Consider the following 22,433-nt stretch of genomic DNA (forward strand, 5'->3'; position numbering starts at 1 on the left):
GGTAACTGCAGAGGCAGCCACTGCCCCACAGGGTTGAGGGAACAAGGAAATAAGCCTGGAGAAGGAGGCTTGCCAAGCCATGGCTCAGAGTGCAGAGGAGGGACTGTCGCTGGCCTGGTGTGGATATCGTGGGGCATTGGAGGGAGGCCTCTCAGAACGGAGGCTCTGACCTTGGAGAGGTGGGCCCTGCCCAGATGCCGCCGGTAGCTCTGGCAGGTGTGCAGAGCCAGTGTGGGGATCACAGTCAGGAACCCCCTCCTTCCACTTGCAGGCTCGGTCTAAAGCCCCCTGGTGGTGGAAACAGACAGGGCACCAATGTCAAAGGGCAATGTGACTTGCATTTTGCTAATTTCCAGCCCAGCATTGCTGAGCAAGGTACAAAGAGGTGGTTCAGAGCTGATAGACAAGGGCTTCGTAGTAGGTACACTTCATTTGTAAAGTGATGTGCAGGGAGTGAATGGCACCCCACTTACCTCTCTACTAGGCTTCTGTCATGGCAGAAAGATGCATCCTCTCCTGACCTCTCCCCTCTTAGCAGTGAACATCTTGAGACCTTACATGTCCTTTTTCCTTGTCTAGGCCAAGGACAGTGCTTGAAGGGCATTGGTTACACGTTTGAATTGTTTAACTATTGGATTTTGACACGTATGTAAGTCACCAAGTGTTCAGTGACCAGACGGTGCCCAGCCCTAGGCCAGGGACTCTGGGGAAGCAGGACACACACAAGGCGTGGCTTGGCTATGAGGGAACTTACAGTCTTGTAGGAGTGAGATAGACCTGATGAGCACACAGCAGCTTTTGGGCTAGGCTCAGGTGCCATTTGAAATCACAGAAGGGAGATAGGTCCACTTTGCTGGAAGTCATTTTCAAGAGGGCCTGGTTTCTCACCAGCCTCCCGTACTAACCTGGAGACACAATTTCTCCAAACACATGTGCTTTGGGAGGAGCCATGTAATCTGCCATCTTTGTCATCTGGCATCTGATGTCGTGCTTTCTCCCCTGCATCACGAGACCAGTAGTGTACAATTAACTGCTTTTTCAAATGAATATGGGATACAAGAGAACAGCCAGCACAGTTACCTGTTTGCAGCTGCAGAAAATCTGTAACACAGGAGTCCCATTGGGAGCAGCCCTGGACGTGTCCTCACATACCTCTAGCAAACGAGCCCGTGGTCTTTGTGCCGGAAGGCGTCACAGAGCTCCTTGTGCAGCCTTGGACCAGAGTATAACCTGGCGGATGTCACCCCAGAGACAGGTGCATGTCTCTCTGACAGCTGGGATGATGTTCCCTGGCTTTAAGGTAGACTTCAGGGAATCATTTAATGAAGCAGTACCTGATCTTCAAGGTCCACAGAGGAGGATAACGTGACCCAGAGGAAATGGTAGCATTCCTCCAGCGGCACCTGCCCACGTCAGCAAGTCCTGCGAACCCTGGGTTAAACAACTGAGGAGGACTCTCATGCTGATCCCTTCAAGATGATCACACTGCCAACACCACTTTCCCTGATAGGACTCCTAGTGAAGTAATGGCGCTGTGCTCTACACAGAGCCCCCAGACACAGTCCTCTCAGCCTCTTTTTAGTTTAGATTTTTTTTTTAAAGATTTTATCCACCCATTCATGAGAGACACAAGAGAGAGAGAGGCAGAGACACAGGCAGAGGGAGAAGTAGGCCCCCTTGGGGAGCCCGATGCAGGACTCGATCCCGGGACTCCAGGGTCACGGCCTTGGCCGGAGCCAGATGTTCAACCACTGAGACACCCGGGGGCCCTAATTTAGATTTTTAAAGATTTCAGTATGCTACATAGCGTACAGCTCACAGATCTTACATGAACAGCTTGATGTATATTTTATATATGCCTACACTTGTCTACAGACCAGGCTTTAGATTATTTCTAGCAAAAGTTTTCTTCATTTCACTCCCAGGCAGTTCTTCCACCCTCCCATTCTGACTAAGAATTAGTTTTGCCTGGTTTTGAACTTCCTATTAGATGGAATCACAGGAATAAAAAGAATTTTATTATGTCCAATTCCTTTGCTGAATATTGTACAATTCCATTTTTTACTAATGGGAAAATTAGAAATACCTTCAGAGAAGTGGCATGGCTTGAACAAGGGTTTCACCCCTGCAGTCCTATACTGTTTACCGTCATACAGCTCATCTATTATCAATCTGTCCATCCATCTGAATCATGTGGAGAGATGGCTCCATGTCAGGGGTGGTTCCAGGGGCTGGCCATGTAGGTATGAGTAAATCACCCTGGCCTCAAAGATATCCCAGTGTAATGGGAGAGAGATTATAGGGGGATAGTCAAGGTGTAGAGGGTGCAGGACTCTGTACAAGAAGCTGTGTTTGTATGTGGATTAATAGAGGATAAGGAGGAGGGAGGGGAGGAGGCTTTCACTGGAGGCCTCAGGGAGAAGATGATATTAGAATGAAATTTCATTCTTGGATGTGCGTCTTGTCTTTCCTTACCAACAGGGCTGCAAATGATAATAAAACAGGGTTGGGTTCATCTTCTGTGTATATCTTATAGGACCTTGCAGTTTGGATCTATCAGGAAATTCTGGAAACTGATGCTGAATTCATGACCAGAAATGTCTTCTCGAAGAGTATGTATAGTATACCCAGAACTTTGTAACTAGGCAGAGAGCAGAAAATGACTGGTTGCTACTTTGATTAGACACCTAGAAAGATCTAGGGCAAACAACAGCAGTTTTAGTACAATTCACGGTGTGGAACCTTCCAGCTAGGACAAATATATGGCCCGTATGAATTTCTGAAAATTGTGTCCATCACCTTTCTTCTCTAGGTAGATGGGAATTTTTTTAAAAAATATTTTATTTATGTATTTATTTGAGAAGGGGGGGAGAGAGAGAGAGACAGTGTGTGGGGGGGTCGGGACAGTAGAGGAGGGAGAGGGAGAGAATCTCAAGCAGACTCAGCACTGAGTATGGAGCCCAACACCAGGCTCAGTCTCAGGACTCTGAGATCATGAGCTGAGCCAAAACCAAGAGTGAGAGGCTTAACCAGCTGAGCCACCCAGGTGCCCCTACATGGAAATTTTCTCAGGATCTCACCATTCTGCTAGAACATACAGATATACACATTAGCAGGCATATCCTAAGGTGACCCCCCCAAGGAGGATAACCTCTTTGTCATCCCCTTCTCTTGAACGTGGCAGAATGTGTAACTTGGCTTCTAACCAATAGAATGTGGCAAAGTGATAGGATATCATTCCTTTAATTATGTTATATAAGTCTCTGCCTTGGCAGGTTGGACATACAGGGTCAGCTGTTGGCCTTGAAAAAGCTTATGGGCATATTGTAAAAGAGCCATGTGGCAAGAAACTCTGGGTGGCTTCTAGGATCTGAGTGGCTTCCAGCCAATAGCTGGTAAGAGGTTGGGCCCTAAGACCTTTAGCTGCAAGGAAATGAATTTTGCCAACAACCCAAATGAGCTTGGGTTCTTTCCCAGTCAAGCCTGCAGATGAGAATGCAGCCCATCTGACACTTTGATTACAAGCTTGAGGCTTTGAGCATAGGATCCAGCTAAACTGTGTCTGGATTCTTGACCCACAGAAACCGTGAGATAATAAATGCGTGTTATTTTAAGCTGCTAAGTTTGTGGGGATTGGTTACACGGCAGTAGATGACTAACACACACACTGTCTGCAAACATTGGTTGTGTCAGAATAGTCCCTTAGTGACTGACACACGGCTCTACAGACATTGGGTCTGCTGTACCACATACAGGATGTAGAGATAGCCGACAAATTCCTTCAGTGATTGCCACTCAGCATCTTATTTCTCACTCTTGTGGGCTCTGACTTATCTGAGAAATAAACAAAGGCACCACATTGTGTGGGACATAAGTTGAGTTGCTTGAAGAAAGACCCCTTTTCTAATATCCATCAGACCTCAGGCAAGGCTGCAAATGGATGACATACCGTATGTCTAAAGAATGAGAGTTATAACTCAGTGCTACATATACTATGTTCTGCTGCTTTGACAAATGTGCTTTTATAATAACAGAATATAGATAAAGCCATGGTCTTTATGTCATTGAAAGTTGGCAAAATATTCCTGATAATGGAATTTAATGATTACTTTGCATGCTCTGGTATTATGCTGATGGGAAATGTTTGGATGGGGTAATAAAGTAGACATTTAGGGGCGCCTGGGTGGTTCAGTCAATGAAGCATCTGCCTTCGGCTCAGGTCATGATCTCAGGGTCCTGAGATAGAGCCCCATGTCGGGCTCCCTGCTTAGTGGGGAACCTGTTTCTCCCTCTCCTCCCCTCTTGTGCTTTGTCTCACTATCTCTGTTACTATCTCTGTCTTTTTCTCTCAAATGAGTACAATTTTTTTATAAATTTTTTTTATTGGTGTTCAATTTGCCAACATACAGAATAACACCCAGTGCTCATCCCATCAAGTACCCCCCTCAGTGCCTGTCACCCAGTCACCCCCACCCCCCACCCACCTCCCCTTCCACAACCCCTAGTTCATTTCCCAGAGTTAGGAGTCTCTCATGTTCTGTCTCCCTTTCTGATATTTCCCACTCATTTTTTCTCCTTTCCCCTTATTCCCTTTCACTATCAAATGAATAAAATTAAAAAAATAGACATTTAATTCAATTCATAAGATACATTTACATTTTTTTATCTTCATTAAAAAAAAATCACTAATTATGTTGTTTACCATACCTGGTTTTCAATTGACAATAAGAATCTAATGGATTAGGGGCATCTGGGTGGCTCAGTCAGTTATGTGTCTGCCTTCAGCTCAGGTCAACCCTGGGACCAGGCTGGGGTTGGGCTCCACGCTCAGCAGGGAGTCTGCTTCTCCTTCTCCTTCTGTTTCCTTCCTCCCACTTGTGCTCTCTCTCTCTCTCTCTCTCTCTTGCAAATAAATAAATAATTTTTAAAAAAATCTAAAGTATTAAAAAATGTGTGTCAAATTTGTTATTTTTATAATAATAAATTTATTTTTTATTGGTGTTCAATTTGCCAACATACAGAATAACACCCATTGCTCATCCCGTCAAGTGCCCACCTCAGTGCCCGTCACCCATTCACCTCCACCCCCTGCCTCCTCCCCTTCCACCACTCCTAGTTCGTTTCCCAGAGTTAGGAGTCTTTATGTTCTGTCTCCCTTTCTGATATTTCCCATACATTTCTTCTCCCTTCCCTTATATTCCCTCTCACTATGATTTATATTCCCCAAATGAATGAGACCATATAATGTTTGTCCTTCTCCGATTGACTTACTTCACTCAGCATAATACCCTCCAGTTCCATCCACGTTGAAGCTCATGGTGGGTATTTGTCGTTTCTCATGGCTGAGTAATATTCCATTGTATACATAGACCACATCTTCTTTATCCATTCATCTTTCGATGGACACTGAGGCTCCTTCCACAGTTTGGCTATTGTGGACATTGTTGCTATAAACATCGAAATTTGGATGTATTTTCATCAAAATATAAGTTTAAAGTCATCAAAAATCATTTTAAATGAAAGTCTTCAAAAGATTACTAAAATATTAAAAAATCTGTTAAAAGGCAATACAAATTATAAATAATAAGTATTACATTTTAAATTAAAATAATTTAGGCTGAATTGTTATTTAATTCCTTGAACCTTAGTTCAATTATTAAATATTTTTTTTAATTTTTATTTATTTATGATAGTCACACAGAGAGAGAGAGAGACAGAGACATAGGCAGAGGGAGAAGCAGGCTCCATGCACCGGGAGCCAAACGTGGGATTTGATCCCCGGTCTCGAGGATCGCGCCCTGGGCCAAAGGCAGGCGCTAAACCGCTGCGCCACCCAGGGATCCCCAATTATTAAATATTTTAATAAAAATAGGCACACCTGGCTGGCTCAGTCAGTAGAGTATGTGACTCTTTTTTTTTAAAGTTTTATTTATTCATGAGAGACACACAGAGAGAGGCAGAGACACATCCAAAGGGAGAAGCAGGCTCCCCACGGGGAGCCCAATGTGGGACTCAATCCCAGGGCCCCGGGGTCACGCCCTGAGCCGAAGGCAGATGCTCAGCCCCTGAGCCCCCCGGGTGCCCCAGAGTATGTGACTCCTGATCTCAGGGTTGTTGTAGGTTTGAGCCTCATATTGGGTGTAGAGATTACTTAAAAACAAAATCTTAAAAAAAAACATAAAAGTCTTTTAAAAAACTAAAACTACTTGTAGTTGTAACTTTCAAAGTCTATCTGGTTGCTGGTGTAGAGACACAGGGTCACATCTCATATGCATTGACTTCAGACCTACATAGATGTGTGTGGATTTAAGAGTCACATAAATTGTCTAATACTGAGCACTACTGCTCCACTTTCGTATGCAACTCGCAAATACCACGCTTAACCCAGTGGTGCTGCTGGAACCAAGAATTGGAAGATGAAGAGGAACAAAAAAAAAAAAAGTAGATAATCTGTCCCGCTGGGAAGCTGTACTTGTTCATTATGCAGAAACCTGCTGCGCTGACGCTGAGAGGAGCATGTGATGAGCTGAGGCCCGAGTGCTGGCGCTGCTCAGGTTCCCCTTGTACCCTTGTTGCCTCTGTTCCTGACGTCGGTCGCGGCCAGGCCCCAGTCACTCAGGACACGTGGACACAGTGGCCTTTTGTTTTGAAGACAAAGGCAAGAGACGGGGAGAAATGTGTCCCTGGGGCTTGAGTGATGTTAGTCGTGCCGGAGGATGTTCTAGGTACTGGTTGCACAGTGTCAGTGGTCTTGAGTGACCGGTATGTGTGCGTGTGCATGTGTGTGTGCGCGTGTGTTGCGATACTGTGAGCTCTCTAAAGTGTGGGCCTGGTGCACACGGCCTTCTTGCATGAGTCCAGGGCTGAGTCTCCGTGCTCTCGTCACTGAAATGCCCAGCAGTCTATTTCTCTGCCCATGGGGCTGCGGCAGCTCCCGAGAGTCGGGGCCCAGGCTTTCTCCATCTGGCTGTGCCCCTTTCCCTCCGATAGTGCCCTCAGCTGAGTGGGTCAGGAGGGGTTACCACGTGTGCAACTCAGCCAGAAGGAAGGGAAAAGGATGAAAAGCAGGGCATTCCTCTCTTTTTAGGGATCCCTCCCTGGGTTTGCACACATTAGTTCTGCACGCCTCCCACTGTGCGCAGATGGCTGACAAACGAGGTCTTGCACTGGGTGTCTTGAGTCTTAAGTGAGTGAACGTATTTGAGAGGCCATATAGGTAAGGGTCTGGCATAAAGGGAGTGTTTAATTTTTTTTTAATTTTTATTTATTTATGATAGTCACAGAGAGAGAGAGAGAGAGGCGCAGAGACACAGGCAGAGGGAGAAGCAGGCTCCATGCACCGGGAGCCCGATGTGGGATTCGATCCTGGGTCTCCAGGATCGCGCCCTGGGCCAAAGGCAGGCGCCAAACCGCTGCGCCACCCAGGGATCCCAAAGGGAGTGTTTAATATGTGGGGATAATTGTCACCATCATTGTCATCCTCCTCTCTGAGGCTCAGCTTCGTGCTCTACGTGTCTCTGTGAGCTGGTGTGCAAAACGAAGGACGCTTTTATAAAGTGAATAACTACCCAGGGTTTTTTCTCTTTCCTCTTGGATTTTTGCAGATTTTCTCAAAATGAGGGCAGAGTTGGCCCATTCTGGCTAAAGTAGTTTCAACTAAGTAACATGTAGGGTTCTGTAAATTCAGAGGCAATACTGAGATAGCCCCCCCTTTTTTTTTTAACAGAGAAAACAATTTTGATCTTTTAAATCAAAGAGAAAAATGATTCCATTTTTTAAAAAGTGGTACATGGCAGGAACTAAAGTGTAGGGTTTAAAAAGCACTTTATTTTTTAACTTTTTCAATTTTCTCCATATTAATGTCCTTTTTCGAAGCTTTTATTTAAGTTTCAGTTAGTTAGCATACAGCATGACATTGGTTTTGGGTGTACAGTATAGAGATTCAGCACCTCCATAGGACACCTACAGGACATCGCAGGAGCCCTCTGCATCCCCATCCCCCCCCGCCCCCTCCCCTCCAGAGACCCTCAGTCTCTCCAGTGAAGTCTGTTTCTTGGTTTGTCTCCTTCTCCTTTTCCCCCCTTTGCTCACTTGTTTCGTTTTAAAAGCATTTTCAATAGTTCATGGTAAGCCCATGGGAAACCTCATGATAATTACTTTTTGTCAAACTTGACTTTGCAGGGATTAGACCCTCCTTAGAGTTGCGACCCCTTTTTATTCCATTTGGTTAAACCCCTGACAAACTCCAGTCTGTTGCTCTCACCAGGGGCCCCTTTTCCAGCTCTGTCACAGAGCTGAGGACGCTCTCACGCAGAACTGGATCCTGGAGCAGAGAAGGCCCAGAGGTCGGTGATTGCACCTGTCCTCGTGGATCAGTCCGATGTTACACCAGGAATCCAGTGGAGGAAATGTCATAGGCCTTCGGATCCACCTGCCCATCTTAGGATTTAAAATCCTCTCTAGAACATTCCTGTGAAATCATACTCAGACTTGTGACCACAGACGTTTACCTACCGCCCATCCATCTTGTGCTCCAGCTCCGTGACTACCCTTGTTTAGATGCTCCTGACATTGTAGCACCGAGTGCCAGAGCCCTCATACCACCTGTGACAGATTGTTGCCTCTCCTGGAACATGTCCCACAGCAGGGAGCTCACTGCTTTGTGAGGAGCCGGCCATTCCTTTGGACGAGAGCATGCACTTACTTGCAAACTTTCTTCTTTGAGCCTGAAACTAACTTTCTTTCTTTCTCTTTCTTTCTTTCTTTCTTTCTTTCTTTCTTTCTTTCTTTCTTTCTTTCTTTCTTTCTTTTTCTTTCTTTCTTCTTTTTCTCTCTTCTTTCTTTCTTTCTTTCTTTCTTTCTTTCTTCGTTTCTTTCTTTCCTTTCATTTTTATTTATTCCTGAGAGACATAGAGAGAGAGAGAGGCAGAGATACAGGCAGAGAGAAAAGCAGGCTCCATGGAGGGAACCTGATGTGGAACTCAATCCCAGGACCCTGGGGTCATGCCCTGAGCCAAAGGCAGATGCTCCACTGCTGAGCCACCCAGGAGTCCCCTGAAACTTTCTTTTTTTTGATCTGTAAGTAAGGTGTGTGCATGTGTGCTCCCTGCAGCCCTTTTTACCCCCTGCACCAAATCCACCTGTATCTCTAGCATTAACATGTTCAGCTCCCCTGACCCTTCGCGTGGTGACACCCCCGTTCTGCTGGTCATCATTGTCTGAGCTTCTTTGGCTTTAAAGAAGGTATACTTACCCAAGTGAGTAAACCAAACTAGTTACAGTACCCTGCACCTGCTCTCACTATACTCCCCCCACCCCCCTTTATCCCTCATTTCACTTTTAAAACTGAACAGGATACCCTGAAAAAGGGCTTGAGTGATGTGGGGGAAAATAAGAGGAGGAAGATACACAGGCTCTGAAGTCATATTTTTCTTCATATAGGTCTGTGGTAAGATGGCTTTTGCCATGGTGATTCCGATGTTAATCTGGGGTCCTCTAAGACCCTCAGGCCTTTTCCGGTGGCCATGCCTGTCCTTTGTATCTCATAATAAAACTGAGGGTAAAGGCTGTGTCTTTTATTTATTCCTGCTAATTTCCCTTGTCTTGGAGGACACTTGTGTTTTTGAATTATCTCTAAAATGTATCGCGGTGCTTTTAAAATCTCTATCTGTAGAGGTGTTAGAGACCACAAGTAACGAGGAACCATTTACAAGCCTGACAAGGAAACATTTGCTCGGCTTATGAGAGCGTCATCATCGTACTGGGGTGAGCCCATGTGGGACAGGTGCTTGAAGAGATAGATTAGGATTTAAAAAATCCCAAACCTGGAGAGAAAATACAAAGACTGTGACCTATAAAAATACTGTCGGAAAAAAAAAAAAAAAATACTGTCGGAAAGCCAGTGTGCAGGGGCGCCTGGCTCAGTGGTTCAGCATCTGACTCTCGGTGTCACCTCAGGTCATGATCTCGGGGTCATGAGCTCGAGCCCCGCTTCTGGCTCGGCACTGGTTATGCAGCCTGCTCGAGATTGTCTCTCTCCCTCCCCCTTTGTCCCCACGCCCCCAAAAAAGAGAAAGTCGGTGTGCTGGACACTTGCCGTCTCAGGCTCCGGGCGGGGTAACTGCCTCCCTACAGCATGTCTTTCTGCGCCCCAAGGAAGCTAAAGTCTGCACGTTACCACTGCAAGCAGGTGAATATAAGTGCAAAATGTCTTATTCTAATGAGGATGCCCCCCCCCCCCCCCCCGCAAAGAGAAAGAGGTATTTGAAGGATCTTTCGAGTCGACATAAAAACTCGACCTTCTGTGAACCTGGGTTAACATCCAGGCAGAGCATCCTGGCCTAAGGGGTACGAGCTCCTACATGCTGTACTGGGCAGTCTGCAAATAGGGTATTTGTTACTCCTTCATTAGAAGGAATGAAATGATCAGCCATGGGCTGTTTTTCTGTGAGTCATGATGTCTACTCAGCAGGTGAACGGGCTCATCAGGTCCCGGGCGTTCACATGACGCTGGACGTGGGCTCTGACTGCCCCAGGGAGGTGAGTACAGCTCGGGGGTCTCTGGTGGCTGCCCTCCTCTCCAGTCTTGCCAGTGGTTCTTTCTCCCTCGGTGCAACCAACACACTCGCCCTCAGGGAAATTTCTCGTTTGTAGCCATGGTGGCCTTTTCCCAGAGCCGGGAATGTGAGCTCCCTCTCTCCTCCCACAGTCCTTTCTCTCTGCCTGGCTGGAGGCTGGAGCCGTGGGGGCCTGACAGGAGAGGAGGCTGGGCCCTGCCGCCAGCTGCCGGCTGTGAAGCAGAGCTGGGTCCTGGCTCTCCCGGGGAATGCAGGCTGTGCGGCGGCGTTATTTGGCTTGGCAGACGTCACCATGCATCTCACTTTTGCTGAGGCCTGATCACTTGCTGAATATTTATTTGTCCTGAGGATTATTTAGTTATCCTCAGGAATCTGGGCTCTCTGGCCAGCTTTTCTCCTTTGTCCTGGGTTCCCGATGGGGAATGTGACTGACCCCTTCTCTTTTAGGACGGATCTCAGTGATCATCCAGTTGGAAGCATTACAAGCAGAAAGCAAAAGGGAACCCAGGAGGATGTGGGACTTTTGCTAAAAGACAGCCGCAGAGCTAAGACTAGAACTTGGATCTTCTGATTGCAAACCCAGAGTTCTTTCTAGAATCTCTCAGACTTCTGGGCGTATAATCCCCTGAGGAACTTACTTAATAAGATGCAGACTCTTAGGTCCCCTCTTTGGAAATTCTGGCGTGCAATCTGCCTGTGGAATGCGCCTCTTTACAATCCGAGGTGCCCTGCGTGCACTAAGATGAAACTGGCTTCTCAGCATTTACTTTGTTTGTTTGCACACGGGGCGGGAAGTGGGGCTACATAGTTCACTATGAAGATCACTCTGCACCCCTACTCATTTTTCGGAATCAGCACAAAGAACCAGAACGACACTAACATAACTTAAAGGAAGAAGAAAAATCCACCTGTAGGCCTCCCCGACCCCCCCCCCCCCCCCCCCCCCCCGCCCATCTACTTTCCTTCCCCCTTTGGAGACGTTATCTGTGTAGTTAGGTAACTATCGACTTAATCATTATGCCATCTTATTTTTACTTCTTTTGAGTCAAGTAGCCTTTTTGTTATGGGACTTGCTAGGAAACAGGGTCCTTGGAGGCTATTAAAGAGGAAGAGCAGTATTTAATTTTATTGACCGCTCGTTACATGACTGGAGCCTGTGTTCAGTGCTTTTGTATGTGTTCACTCACTTAAGCACATCACGGAGGCCCTATGATGACCATTTTCCAGATGGGCAAACCAAGCCTTGGAAGGACTAAGTAGCTCGCACCTAGTTTTCTGGGTAGTTGGCAATAAAGCTGAGATTCAGACCCTCTGACTTCTTCACTGTGGGGCCTTCCAAACCTGCAGGCAGAGAGAGAAGATGCCTGCCCCTGAGGACCTTTGGATCCCAGGGAGGGAAATGGACCTGGTCCTTGTGGCAGAGAGGTGCTGACAGGTCTGGGAGCAAGCGACTCTGTGAACTGAAAAGTCAGGAGAGCCTCAGTCCACCACAAAGTCATGGATTTTGGCCGACTCCCCACGCTGACCGTTTGCTTTAGCCGCTAAAGGTTTGAGGTTTGACTCTTGTCTCCATCCAGAGCTGGTGGTCAGCGCCACCAGGAGCCCACACAGTGGCAGAGAGGGATGGCGAGCTGGAGAATTGAGCTCTTGATAATTCAGGTACAGATGCCGCCAGGAGCAGAGTTTTCCCTGGAAGTGAAACCTGCATTGTCCCCGGTAGGCTGGCTCTTGCCAACACCTTTCTTAAGATTTCCCTGGAGTTTCTTCAGTTTCTTTCTTTGCCAAGTGTGCACGAGACTTTATGTCTGTGGTGTCCATGTGGCACAACGTTAGAGATGCCATCATTCGAAGAGCAACTCCTTCCCGCCCGGATGTCCACCGACACTTACTGCCCGTGTCCGGCTCTGAGTCCCCGCTGTGGGCCGTTGAGGGCCTCTGGGGAGACAGGATGTGCGCATAGTACCAGTTAACCCTGGAGTCCACGGTGGCCTCGGGGGACTTTAGTATATGCAGAGGCACGATGGTGGCCACAAACACAAGGAACAGCAGAAGTGGGCCAAAGAGCAGGAGGAGGGCCTTGCCTTCCAGCCAGGCGGGCTTGGGGGAGTCTTCTGGGGGGAGACCCGGTGTTTCATGGCAGCAAGGGTGCACCCGCAGGTCTGTCCCCTGCTGGCCCCACGGCTTTGGAGGGCGGGGAGCCCATGCCCATCTCCCGGGGGCTGCCCCGTGCCCTGCCCTTGTCCCAGGGAGGCAGGCTGTGGGAGAGGGCTCAGTGTGGAGGGCGTTTGCGAGGACCCCTGAGGACAAGCACCAGGCCGTCCTGCTGTCCTGCCCCTCTAGCCCAGGGCCTCCCACAGCTGGAGTGGCCCTGCAGAGCTGCGGGGTCGGAGGCCCTTCCGCGCTCCTGCCGTGTGTCCTCGGATGCGGTTTGCCTGGGGAGGGCCCTGGGGCTGTGTGGGTCCATGGCACCAGTGCTAGACACTTGGTGGGAACGGTCGCCCTAGGTGGCACTGGGCCTTGCCCTGCGGCTGTGACAGGCCCGGAGGTTTGGAAATGCAGCATCTGAGAAACAGTGATTTATTTCAGGCAAGGAAAGACTTTTATGGATGATCGAGTAGCAGCCACCACAAACTGCCAGATATATGGGTTTAGGGCTTTAGAACAAGAGCATGGGGCGCCCGGGGAGCTCAGCCGGTGAAGCGCTCGCCCCCAGCTCCGGTCATGATCCCAGCGTCCTGGGGTCGAGTCCAGTCCTGCGTCGGGCTCCCTGCTCAGTGGGGAACATGCTTCTCCCTCTTCCTCCCTCTGCTCATGATCTCTCTCTTTGTGTCTCAAAAAAATAAAATCTTTAAAAAAATATAACAATGAGAAACATCCCTTTTAATCTATGCGGTGTCCTTGCTGAGGGCCGGGTCTGGACTGCTCTTCTGGTGCGGCCCCCTGGGGAGCCTTGGCTGCCTTGGGGCCTGGAGGACGGTGTGTTCAGGACACGACACTGGAGAGCAGCCAGTGTGATGCGTGACGCATGTCGAGGCGGGTGGGCCAGCGAGCCCTGTCTTCCCCCTCGGCCTGTGGCACCGAATTCCAACCTGATTCAGCCTCGGGGACCCGGCGGGTGAGAAGTGTCTGGAAACAGCCCGGGCCACGTGCAAGGAGCTGCTGCTTGTAGGGAGCCGCCGCTCAGGCTGCCCGAGGCGCCGCCAGTGCCGTGCCTCCCTGTGCTGATGGGCACGAGGACAGGGCTGGCCCCGGGAGACACGTGCTGTGCCCAGGGCAGCTGGCCTGCGACCTCGGGAGCCCACCTCGGGCGCGGGAAGCCTGGCGGCCGACGGGGGCACAGTGCAGGTGTGGGCGTGGCAGGCGGCCAGCTGCGCCCAGAGGGTCACTCCTGCACCCCTCCTGCCCGCCGTCAGGGACGCCCCGTGTCAGCCCCAGGCCCGATGGCGGGTGTCAAGGCCTTGCTGGCGTCCACCAGCGTGTGCCGTTTCTCACATGCGGGCTGCCCCTGGCGCCCGGCGCCCCGACACGAGTAGTATGTTCTCGGGCCCTGTGGCCAAGGGGGCGGCCTCGCCTTCCCAGCCCCGCGCTCTGGCCCCCCAGCCCTGCCACACGGCTTCCATCTCCACTCCCTCTGCATTTCCTCAGCTGGGTCTTGCCTGGCCCTCCCCCGGGGGGTCATTCCAAAAGAAGGGGGTTGAGGAAATCATTTGAGGAGGGCAGGGCGGGGGCCTATGGCCCCGTAAAGCCACAGGCTCCCCCTCCCGCTTCCTGCCCCCAGCATCAGGCAGCCTGGGCCCTGGGCGAGGGCAAGGCCCTGGCTCCACGTGGAGCCCAGTCTTGAGGTCCTTCTGATTGACAGTCAGGCCCACACGCCCTGCCACTAGGTACCGCGTCCCTCAGCCGGCTGCTTGTGGCAGTCCTGGAACCTCCGTCCTCTGCACGTAGCACGTATGGTGTGACCCTGGGGAGGTGAGGTGAGCCCACGAGTAGCTGGACTCGAACCAGATCCTTGCCCTGTTCCGCCTGCCGAGGGCTGACAGACGGGCAGGGTTTCATGCAGCTGTGAGTTTGGGTGGTATTGATTGGCCACACCGGTGACCTGGGTGCCTCGGGTGCTCTCGGGAGACTAATGGGGGGACTAATTAGTCCCTGGGGGGACTAATGGAAGAATGTTCACGGGGGTAGCAATGGCAGGCTTTTCCATGAGGTGTGAGCCCGGGCCTGGAGCGCGTGTAGGATCAGCCTGCGGCCATGGGGGGCCTACAGGCTGGTCTCTCGGGCAGAGGAAGCAGTGAGGCATCCTTGGGGAATGGCCCCACCAGGCCACCCCTCCCACCATGCTGGCTGCTGACTCTCACCCTGGGTGGGGGCCAGGGGGCAGGGAGGACCGGTGCCCACTGTAGCTCTCCCCAGATGCCAAGGGGCAGCTAATTGGCAAGAAAAGGAGAAGCAAAAATAGTGAAAATCTGTGAATTAATAAAACAGCCTTGACGCAACCGCCAAAATGTGTGTACAAACCATGAAGTAATTAGAAGTGTGAAGAATTTGATCGTGTTAGCTGCTTCCAAATCCAGCATCTGATCACGTCAGGAGGCCAAGGGCTGGCGGGCCACGGGGAGTACGAATTCTTTCCATCCAGTTTGAGCTTGCCTCCCCCGGCTGGGATTTCTCGAAATCCTCTCGGCGCAGTTTCCTTTGGCTCTGCTGGAATCCAGGGTAGACCTTCCAAAGGCCCTTCAGCGCGTGGGACACCTGGGCCCAGGGGCCTCGTCTGCCTCAGAGCAGGACCAAAGGGTCTCACAAGGGCTTTCTGGGCCCGGGGCCTTATTTGATCTCACTGTCACCAAATAAACCTTTTTACAGATGTATTTATTTATTCTGCGAGAGGTGGGGAGGGAGGGGCAGAGGGAGAGGACCCCAGGCAGACTCCAGGCCCAATGTGGAGCCCAACACGGAGCCTGACCCCAGGACCCCGCGGCCCTGACTGGAGTGGGAATTAAGAGGCAGCCGCCCAACCGACGGAGCCATCTGGGCACCCCTCACGGTGACCAAATTATCTTTATGTCAGTGTTTTCCAGGGGAGGAAACCCAGGCCTGGAGAGTGAAGTGATATACACCCAACTCCACGAGCTACTCGGTGACAGAGCAGGGTCTCCTGCAGCCCCTCCGGCCCCTGCTTCTCCCACCCACGTCCTGCTGCCTCTCAGCCACGCTGCGTGTCCATGTGTCATCGTTGCCGGGCTAGCAGCCAACCGCTCTTCTATTTGCCTGTGCTATTAAATGTAGATGCATCGTTCCACCCATTTGTTGGATTAATAGACTAAGGGTTAGGCACACTTAGCCGTTTGTTGATTTTAATTTCACTTTATACCCAGATTAGATTGGGGAGCAGAAAAAGATCCATTTTCTTTGTCTTTTTTGGGAGACACTTGGCGAGAAGAGATTTCATAATTTATGAGGAGCATGTGCAGATAGAAGCAATGCCTGATTAGAGTTTCCTTGTTCCGCCTTGCTCTCTGACCTGTCGGGACTTTTTAAAGGTTAGGTGCTGGCATTCAGTGATTCAGGGGAGGGCATTGCTCGGGGCTGACATGCAGTGGCTCGGGGTTGGAGGGCCCGAGAGCAGAAATGGGAGCACAGTCCTGAGGGAGCCATGTAACGAGCTTGACGTGTGTCGTTCATTCCCCAGCCAGTGGCGAAAGCCCCCGGGAGGATGAGGTTTACGGGCTTTATGGCCAGACTGAGCAAACAACAGTGTGATTAAGTTACTCGCATTAGTGGGCTCTGTGGCTGGAATAGAACATGTGTGTTAATTTGGGATGGAAAGTTCTCAGCAGGGCGGTGGCTGCTTGCACAGACTTGTCTCTGGTCCTCAGGGCTGGCCCACCACAGAGCTCTCCGTGGGAGGGGAGCCTGCGGGGTCAGGAGCCGGAGCCCGGTGCCTGGTGAAGATTCGGGCCCCTTGTTGGAGAAGTATGAAGAGTCTCAGCACAGCAGAGTGTTGGCCCAAGTCCTGGGGCAGGACCGGGGGCGGCACGGGGCAGACACCCTTGTGCCTGATGGAAGCTGCTGGAGAAGGAAGGACTGAGCCTGGGGCTTCAAGGCGCTCCCCTGGAAGGTCAGAGGTGAGCATGATCCAACTTCTATTTCTGCGGTCCCTGGGACGCCCCAGCTCTACCCCAAGCTGCGGGGACTCAGCAGTGAGCATGCAGGAGCTGCTAGGCCCCTGCTTAAAGCTGAGGGCTCCGGAGTCAGACTGTCAGCTCAGAGACTCTGTTTGTTTTTTTAATTGAAGTGTAATTGACGTACAATATCCTCCGAGTCCCAGGCTTAAATCATAGAGATCTGATATACATCACAGAATGGTCCCCGTGGAAAGTCTAATTGCCATCTGTCACTGTACAAGGTCATTACAGTATTATCGGCTGTGTTCCCTGTGTGTACATTGCATCTTCTTTATTTATTTTTTACTGGAGGTTGGTACATCTGATCCCCTTCACCTGTTTCATCCCCAGAAGCCCTCCCCTTTCTAGTGACCAGGGGTTTGTTTCCTGTATCTATGAGCCTATTTCTGTTTTGCTTTGTTTGTTTTGTTGTTTAGCTTCCGTATGTAAGTGGAGTCATACAGTACGTGTCTCCCTCTGCCCAACTCGTTTCATTTGGCATAATTCCTTCTAGGTCCATCCATGTTGTCACGAATGGCAAGATTTCATTCTTTTTTATGGCTGAATAATATTCCATGGTGCACGTCTGTGTGTATCACATCTTCTTTATCCGTCTGTCGGACACTTAGGTTGCTTCTGTATCCTGGGTGTTATCAGTAATGCCACAGTGAACATAAGAGTGCATTCTCTTCCAGTTGGTGTGTTCATGTCCTCAGATAATACCCAGAAGTAGAAGCATTGGACTACCAGGTAGTTCTGTTTCGTTTTTGAGGAACCTCCCTACTGTTTTTGACAGTGGCTGCACCACTTACATTCCCACCAACAGTGGTACCAGGGGTTCCTTTTCTCCACACCTGTGCTTTTTTTTGTCTTTGTGGTGATAGCTGGTCTTACAGGTGTGAGGGAATGTCTCACTATGGTTTGGATTTACATTTCCCTCTTGAGTGACTCTGAGCATCTATCTCTTCATGTGCCTGTTGCCCATCTGTAGGTCTTCTTTGGAGAAAGATCTATTCCAGTCTTCTGCCCAGTTTTTAATTGGGGTATTTGGTTTTTTATGTTCAGTTGTGTAAGTTCTTTATGTATTTTGTATATTAACCCCTAGTTGGGTGTATGATTTGCGGATATCTCCTCCCATTAGGTAGGTTGCCTTTTGGTTTTGTTGATGGTTTCCCTTGTGCCATCTACAGATTCAATACAATTCCCATCAAAGTAACAATGACATTTTTCACAGAACTGGAACAAGGAATCCTAAAGTCTTTATGGAATCAGAAAAGACCCCCAGTAGCCAAAGCAATCTTGAGAAAGAAGAACAGAGCTGGAGGCATCACAGTCCTAGATATCCACATGATTTACTATAAAGCTATCATAATGAAAACTGTATGGTGTTGGCACAAAAATTGACCCATAGATCAATGGGACAGAATGGAGAGCCCAGAAATAAACCCACATCCGATGGTCAATTAAGCTACAACAAAGGAGGCAAGAATATGCAATGAGGAAAAGACAGTCTCTTCACAAATGGTGTTGGGGAAACTGAACCACCACATGCAAAAGAATGAGACTGGACCACTCTCTTACACCAAACAGAAAAACAGAAAAATAAACCCAAATGCATTAGATACCTGAAGCCCTGAGACCATGAAACTCCTAGAGGAAAACATATGCAGTAAGTTCTTTGACATTATTTCAAACAGTAGTTTTGGATCAGTCTCTTCAAGTGAGGACAACACAAGGGAAAATAAAGGAATGGGATCAAATGAAAAAGCTCCAAGAGCTCCCCCTAACTGTGTCTGTTTCCTGTCTGTACGTGAGCTGAATGATCAGAGTGCCCAGCTCTGGCCTAAGGACAAAGCCTTTTATCAGGCACGTGTAGGTGTCCAGGCATGTCAAGGGCTTTGACCAACATTTGCGAAGGAGACGGGTCAGCAGTGATGCACCATTGGAAGGTGAAGGGGTGCACAGGAGGGAGCCAGAGGTGGGGTTGGGGAAGACCTGCCCGGCCCCCAGCCCCCAGCTCTAGCCCCTGGCCCCCAGCTCTAGCCCCTGGCCCCCAGCTCCTGACCTCTACCTCCAGCTTTGGCCCCGGCCCCGAGCTCCAACCCCTGGCTTCCGGCTCCGGCCCCCGGCCCCTGACCCCCAACTCCTGGCCCCCAGCTTCAACCCCTGGCACCCGGCTCCCAGTTCCAGCCCCTGGCCCACAGCTCTGGTGCCTGGTTCCCAGCTCTGGGCCCCAGTCCCAGCTCTGGCCCCCCCCCATCCTCAGTGCCCCCCCCCCCCATGTCCTTTTTGTACAGATACTGGATCCCGAGACTTGGAGGCCTGGCACTCTGGAGCCCTTTGCTCCTCCTGCTCCCCCGGACCAGCCAGTCCTCTCCATCCTGGGGATTCTGAAGGGTGCTGGGCGGTGGGTGCCAACCTGATCTGGGCCCTCTCCTGGGCCACCCTCTGAGGTCCTGAAATTCTGCACCTCTCTGGTCCTGCACCTGGCCAGGTGCTCTGAGATTGCGGGTAATATCCACAGCCCTCCCCGCCTGGCCGCACCGCCCCTGGGCCGTGCCCCCTCCTGCCACTGCTTGAGCAGGGCCGGCTGCCCTCTCCCACTTCATTGGCCTCCGTGTCTGTTGCCCTGATAACTCATTTGTCTTCCCAGCTCTGATCCCATTCCGCAGACACAGACCGAGTGCCTCTCTTCACATCCCTTCTGCAACAAAGGACGACTCCTCATGATTCATGGGTCTGGGTTTGCAGCTGACCCACCCGCTAGTACTGATTCGTGACCCAGAGTCAGTGCTCGCCGTGCCCCCGCAGCTGTTTGTGGACCTGCTCAGAGCACCGAGGGGGCAGTCATCGGTACCCAATGCCGTGTGCCCACTGGGAGCCTGTAAGACCGCGCCCTGCCCCCGGTGCAGCTCTCGTGCTGTGAATAGTCTTTCCTTCTGTGGTTTACTTAATGCCGCTTTTATACGTTTCTGTACGTTTTCTTGACCTCCATAAGCTTGGAGCCGACATGCTGCCCTCAGTTCCAGCCCCTGGGGTCCCCGCACATGAGACGGTTGGGACGTGCCCAATGGAGACAGTCCGTGTGTTACACAAGCATCCTTCGGGCCTTGTAGTGCTGTTGACTGGGTTCAGCGTTCACAACTCAGCAATCCAGAAACAGGAAGGGGAGATTCACCCAAATGTGTGTGGGCTGCTCTGTGGTTTTGACCAGTGGCTCAGAGTCACGTGACCTTCCATTTCCCCTGGGGGCGATGGTCCAGTAACGGCTAATTCAGTGGTCATGGAGACTTTGTAGAATATGACTACATGAATACTAAGGATCAACTATACAAAAAAAGAAAAAAAAAGCATTCAGCATGAGTTAGTTTCTGCTAACTGCCAGGCATCATTCCAACCCCCTGGTACTCTGTGGCTTCCTACTGCAGCCAGGCTGATGCTTTCTCTGTCCCATGAGCCCATTTTGCATCAGTGTCTGCCTATTTTATTTGATAATGAACCAAACCTGCCTTCCGATGCCCTTTAATTATTATTTTGACTCTCCTGTAGCCCCTAGATGGGCAGGAAGTCGTCTCGGAGTGAGGAACCAGTGGCTGTCACGGTGTCCTTCCTGGGGAGGGAGGCTATGAAGAGACAGTGAAGCCAAAGAAATCATTGGAGTGGAATGTGCCTGCAGATGCATCCTAGACACAGTAGGAAACAGTACAGCAGAACTTTTATCAGCAGCCCGGGCTTCTGAGTGCCTTCCCCCCCCCCCCCCAGGGATGCTGTGAGACTCAGCAATGTCTGCAGAAGGACCCAGTGAACTTTGAAGGTGCTGTGTACGTGTTACATGTACAACACGGCTGTTGGCATCTGTGGGTGGCCTTGTGAGGAGGGGATGGTCAGAGGGCTGCCGGTCATCGCCAAGCCAGTGGGGCCTGCTGTGGCTTAGAGGGGCTTGCTTGTCACCTTTCCAACCAGGACCCACTGTGTCAAACCCGCCAAGTATTTCATGTTGCTGAGGGGAGAAAGGAAGGTTTCAGACAGCCCTCGAGTAGATGTCCTGGAGCCTCCTGGGACTGCATCTCCTCCTGGCACAGGCCATGTGCTTCCCCGCCAATTGCCATATGGCCAGAGTAGTGAGGGCTGGGGACCTCCCTGCCCAGGGACTGTAGGGAGTCCAGGGCCGCCTGGGCGGGCTGCAGAGCACGTGCGCCGGTGTTCTTCTGTTGTTCATTCAGGAGACGTACATTTTTCTTGCTGTTGTTTTATCTCCACCTAATCAGATCTGCAGAGCTTCTTCTGGTCTGTCAGCATCTACCATCCTGATACGTGCCTGTGGAACAAGTCACTTGGGTGTCCCCCATGCCTGTGGTGTTTCCTCAGCTGCTTCTCTGGAGTTCTTTCACATCCTGTCATAGTCGGTCTCTCGCCATGGATGTTTGTGAATAGCATTGAGCATCTTCTGGACTTTCATCATCACCTGAGCACAGGGACTGGGCTTGGTTTGGTGTCTCCTATGTACCGTGTGCCTCAGACCCTGCCCATGGTGTTCATTATTAGTATTATTCTTACCTATTGAACTGGTTAGCAGGTTATGATTCCACACCTGGGTCCCTGGGGCAGTAAGAGAGTGGATGTGTCTGTGTCACACTGTCACCTGTCCCAGGAGGTATTTCTGTGGCAGAGAGGAATCCATCAGCTCGGCTCTTCTCAGTGCTGAGGGAAGAGGCCATCGACACAGAGGGGTGGGAAGGCACAAGGAAGTCCTCCCCCTCTCAGGCACTGGGACTCTTGAGGGAACGGCGACATGCATGTGTCTAGATTGCTGCTTGGAAACGGGTGCCTGGGATGGAATGGCTGCGCTCAGGGCCTGAACCAAGCTCCTGAGGCACAGGGGCCTGAAGAGCACTGAGCACTGAGCAAGTAAGTACCTCGTGACTTAGATAGCATGACACATGTTGCCCAGAGAATGTTCCAGGGCCTCTCTGGGCACTTGGTAACACGTTGGCTTCAAGGGCTTGGTTCCTTTGTTTATTGTCTTACCATCCAAGATACTTGATGCAAGGCAGCCGGATGAGTCTTGCCAAAATTCCGTGATCCTGTCCCTCAGAAACCCCAAGAGGCTTCACACCGACTACCAAAGGCTAAAATCTAAAACCTTTGATCTTGCCCTGAAACCCTTGAGGCCAGGGACCGCATCTGGTAGCCCTCACGAGTCCCCTCGGGGTGGGTGATCTGCCGGCGATGATGGTGAGTGGATTTGATTGCATTGACGGTCACTTCTGGAGCCTCGGGGACGAGGATGGCCATCGGTCACCAGTGTCCGTCCCGAAGGAGCGCAGCCCACCCCGTGCACGGCGGGCTGCCCTGTGCTAAGGATGCTCGTGGGCACGGGGCAGGGCACAGAGCGCCAGGCTAACCACGCTCTTGGCATGGGGCAGGGGTGGGGGGGTGCCCTTCGAGGCTTTGTTTTTGTCAAATGCCTGCTGCTCCCTGACGGGCCGCCCTTTCTATCTCCAGATGCACTTCTCTCCCAGGGAGGCTCAGTGGGGCCCGCCTCCATCCGCAGCCTGCAGCAGTGAGCTGGAAGGTTCCGCGTGGAGCTGGCGCCGCTCCCGAGGAAGGCGTGGTGTGTGCACCTGGCACACTTGTTGCGGTGTTGTTTGCCTGGCACAACAGCTCTTTTCCAGCCTATCAGGTTTTTTTT

At 50.8% G+C, this 22,433-nt stretch overlaps 1 protein-coding gene across 4 annotated transcripts in view; it reads left to right on the plus strand.

Moving 5' to 3' along the window:
• MAPK4 (mitogen-activated protein kinase 4) overlaps positions 1-22,433 on the plus strand; it is a 148,612-nt gene that overhangs the window by 39,262 nt on the left and 86,917 nt on the right. Inside the window, exon 1 of one of the 4 annotated variants that reach the window (XM_038544008.1) lies at positions 16,457-16,702. The exons of the other annotated variants lie outside the window; for them this stretch is intronic. The gene's annotated coding sequence lies outside the window, so the exon portion shown is untranslated. Of the gene's footprint in view, positions 1-16,456; positions 16,703-22,433 lie in introns of those variants that run through there. 4 annotated transcript variants of the gene reach the window in all.

This window comes from Canis lupus, chromosome 7, assembly GCF_011100685.1.
Source record: "Canis lupus familiaris isolate Mischka breed German Shepherd chromosome 7, alternate assembly UU_Cfam_GSD_1.0, whole genome shotgun sequence".
Classification (NCBI taxonomy): Eukaryota; Metazoa; Chordata; class Mammalia; order Carnivora; family Canidae; genus Canis; species Canis lupus.